Consider the following 4177-nt stretch of genomic DNA (forward strand, 5'->3'; position numbering starts at 1 on the left):
TTCATGCACATATGGTATGAAACACGTGCTACGGTATTACTTTTCCTCTTCTTAGGGCATATGTCTATTATTGAAATTTCAATATCGTACAAGTGATAGTTCGGATACACTCAATATCTAACTTGAGTCCATAACTCTACTTTTAATGAATATATCAACCAGACTCTCATCTGGCAATAAAGATAGAGAAAAAAGTGAATGGTGAGATCTATTATTCACTTTCAATCATAATTTCATCACTATATGACTTCAACTTGACCTATTATCAAAGAGGTTCTATTTTAAGCTTAAGCTCTCATCAAAACTCCTACTTTTGAAAAGCTTAAAACTAATTTAATCTCTACATGACACTAAGTCATAAAAGCGATTGCCTATGTGAGAGGCTAATCATCTGTCCAACATACATTTAATCATATATATAATATATCTACTTAACATATATAGGTACTCGTGTGTACATTTAAGGAACAAAAGTACTAAACTTTAGTAGGCATTAATCATATATTTCATTCAGATGAATCTGTAACATACATCAATAGTTAATAAACTGCTCATAAGTCTCAATGTAGCTAGTATATCAAATTCTACACAATTGCAAGGATCTAGCATGCTTAGTAAAAACATCTCTCCAAATTGGTTTCGTAAAAGGGCCTGCAACCATCTCTTGCGTCAATATGTACTGTATGTTGACTTCTCTTTATGCAACCAAGTCTCATACAAATTGTACTTTTATGTCTATGTGCTTAGATCTTGAATGGTATTTGGGATATTTAGTGAATGCGATTGCAACTTGACTGTCGCAATTTACTAACAGTCGTGATGCAATTTTACCAAATCCTAAATGAATCAATGCAGTACAAGTTTGTTTCTTTTTAAATTTATAAATCTAATACTTATATTCTAAAAAATTTATTCCAAAGCTTAAATATATTATATTAAACCTAAATCTAAATAATATACTCATTATTATCAAAACTCAAAATAAAATAATTATAGCCCAAATCTCAAAGTCCAAAATAAAAAGGAATTAAACTCGATATTCAAATACAATTTGTTAAAGTTAAAAGCCCAATCCAAAATCTATATTATAATAATATTTATATATAATAGTAGTACATTATATATTACTTATTATTATATATTATTGTTTATTATTATACTAGTTGAAATATGCTTTAAGTCTCTATACTTTTTGTACATTTGAAAGCTAACCTCCTACTATATTATATAATGTTATATCATGTCACATAATATACTAATAGTTTATAGCATCAATGATTAAACATTATAATATCATGTGATACTATATCTTTTATTACAATCTATATTATAATAATAGTTATATATGTATTATATTTTCAATAATATTTATATACTATATTCTGTATTAGTAATATACTAATTTAGTACATCAGTTTAAGGTAAATTCAGGTAATCAATTTCCGTTTTGGTAATAGTTAAATAATATATTATATTATCATTAAGGTTTAATTTTATATATTTTAATATTTATTATTTTACATATTTATTATACATATATAATTATAGTATTAAAATATTTTATATTAAGTTAATTTCTTTAAAATTTGTTTCACTTTATAATTTAACATACAAAAATTATTATTTACTTTTCCTGTTAATAAAATTTTAATATAAATATGCTATTATTATTTACTTTTCCTATTAATAAAATTTTAATATAAATATGCAAGACTAAATTTTTTAAAAATAAAAAATTATCATTTATTTATATTTTCTATTTTAAGTAATATCATAAAATTATATTAATTATTAATGTCTATTATGTCCAGTTATAAATTTGAACATTTTTGAGCTTTGTGTCGGATTTATCTCGGGCTTAGGCTAGATCAGTCTCAGGCTCGAATTTGTTATGGGTTTGTGCTTAGATTTTGTTAGGCTCGAATTTTCTTGGGCTATGATTTTTTTCAGTCTCGGATCCGTTACAGGATCAGATTGGCACGAGCGTGTAACGCCCCAAAATTTGAGTTTTTGGATTTGTTAAATTTTGTCAAGTTTAAGTATTTACTTTAGTGGTTGAGAGTTTTGGATGTGTGTTTAATGTCATGGGTTCAAATCTCATTTTTGGAAAGTTTTGTTATTTTTGTTCCTATCTCTATTCGTTAGACTTAAAACTATTTTTGCTTTGAGATAGAATGAGACTGTTGGTTTAGTACCAAGGAGTCAGTTTACTTTTGAACTTTGAGTTTAAATCCCTGTGTGAGAAATTAGAATTATTTTTGCTAATGTTCTTGTGTGTCTCACAGCTAGAGGAATTTGGTTTCAAATTGAAGTCTAGGAAATCTGTTGGATATGAATTGCGTTAGTTGGGATTACGGGCATATCTTCTTTATTTTATTTTATTTTTATCCTATTTCTTTTTGTTTTGAAAATTTTAAAAATTGAATAGTATTCCTAAAAATCTGCTTCACTAGTCACATTTCCCATTCTTTCTCCCCAATTTCCCCATTCGTGTGTTTCAATTTGTTCTCCAGTAAAGAAATTCTAAATTTTCTTCTTTCTTTCTTACTCTTTCTTTCATACTTTATTGTTTTCTTTGGATATCTCTCTTGCTTTTCCCAAGCAAAGGTTGTTTTCAATTTTGTTCTTATTTATCCTATTTACTGAAACGATGTTGCTCGTAACTTCTGTTATTTGCAGTTCCTTTCTAGTTGTTTCGACCCTATGCGTATTCATGTTTGGGCAAGGTTATAAGTTCTGTTGGTTGTTATGCTATTTAAGGGTGTTTAATTATTTTATTTGCTAATGAAGTGTTTTTGGAAATTATTTGTGTGTTGTGATGTGTTAGGAGAAGATCGTGTGGCGATTGGTTCTCCGACAAACTGAGTTCGTTTTAAGCTATGGATTTGTTAAGGGGTATGGGGTTTTCCATTGCAGGAGTTGTTTGCTTCTAATATTGGGTTTGTTTGACGTTGGTTTATTAAATTAGTCACCTAGATTGGTAGAATTTTGGGTACTAATCAGTGTTAATTGTCAATCTAGGTACTGGAATACGTGATTTTTGGGCCTACAACAGAATTTGACCAGGTATGAAACGAATATCCAAAAATCGCAAATGACTGAAAGCTGAAAAACTGGACTGTCGACACTAGGCCGTGTGCCAGAATGTGTGAGCCACACGATCTGGATCAATTAGGCCATATGGGCCACACGAACGTGTGTGAGACCGTGTGTCAGGCTATGTGGGCCACATGGGTTGGCCAAGTAGGCCATGTGGGCCACACGGGCGTGTGGGCTCAAATTCTAAAAATTTTCCCTAAGGTCATATTCGTCGTACGAATCGAATGTAACCCTTTCGTAGGGTCAGTATGGTACAAATTGGTCTATAAACCATGATTTCTAATGCTCTGTTAGTGTTAAATACGATTTATGAATGCATTAGTAGTATGTTATATGTGCTAGCATGATTTGTTATATGCTAATATTATCTGAATCTGATGTGTAACGCATGTATGACATACATGTATCTGATATTTGTTTAGTTATGCATATGCATTGGGGTGGGATTATAATTATGAAGGAAGTGTGGGCAGATTAATTTATCTCTAGTATTCGGTAGCTCAACCACATATATCTGTTTTTGGCGGGTTTTTGCATTTTGATTTGGCAGCTGGTCTGCATATATTATGTAAAGTAACTTATGATCAATTAGTAGTGTGTGGGGCTGAATGAGTATTTAATACCCTAATTGGTGTGTAGGGATGGTCGGAGATGATGTGTACCAGATGGAGTTAGGATCTGAATCTGTATCTGTATCTGTATCTGTTTTGCATTTGAATCTGTAACTGATATACATATAAATGTGTATCTGTTATGCAACAATGTCTATATCAGTTCTGTAATATGTTAAAACATGTGTATCTGATTTACTGTATGCAATGAGTTACACACTAAGCTTGTAAGCTCACTTCTGCTTGTTTACTCTCAAGTAACCCACAAACATAGGACAGATCGGTGCGACGTCGCTCAGCTAAAAACATTTAATTTGTGTTACTTTAAACTTTGTTTACTCTGTTTTGGTATTGTTGGACTATTTTGGATTGTTTTTGTTTTGAATTTTTATTTTCCGTTTTGAACCGTTTTAAAATTAAAATTACTCTATCAGCAAAACATTGGATTTTCAATATCAAACTGCGTT

The 4177-nt window shown here is 30.1% G+C and overlaps 1 long non-coding RNA gene across 1 annotated transcript; it reads left to right on the top strand.

The window, feature by feature from the left end:
- Positions 1-2229: 2229 nt before the first annotated feature.
- On the top strand, positions 2230-3946 carry LOC128039630 (uncharacterized). The gene is made up of 3 exons (XR_008194077.1): positions 2230-2895; positions 3022-3066; positions 3739-3946. It is a non-coding gene; the product is annotated as an uncharacterized LOC128039630 (long non-coding RNA).
- The last annotated feature ends 231 nt before the right edge of the window (positions 3947-4177 follow it).

The sequence above is a fragment of the Gossypium raimondii genome, chromosome 3 (assembly GCF_025698545.1).
Source record: "Gossypium raimondii isolate GPD5lz chromosome 3, ASM2569854v1, whole genome shotgun sequence".
NCBI lineage: Eukaryota > Viridiplantae > Streptophyta > Magnoliopsida > Malvales > Malvaceae > Gossypium > Gossypium raimondii.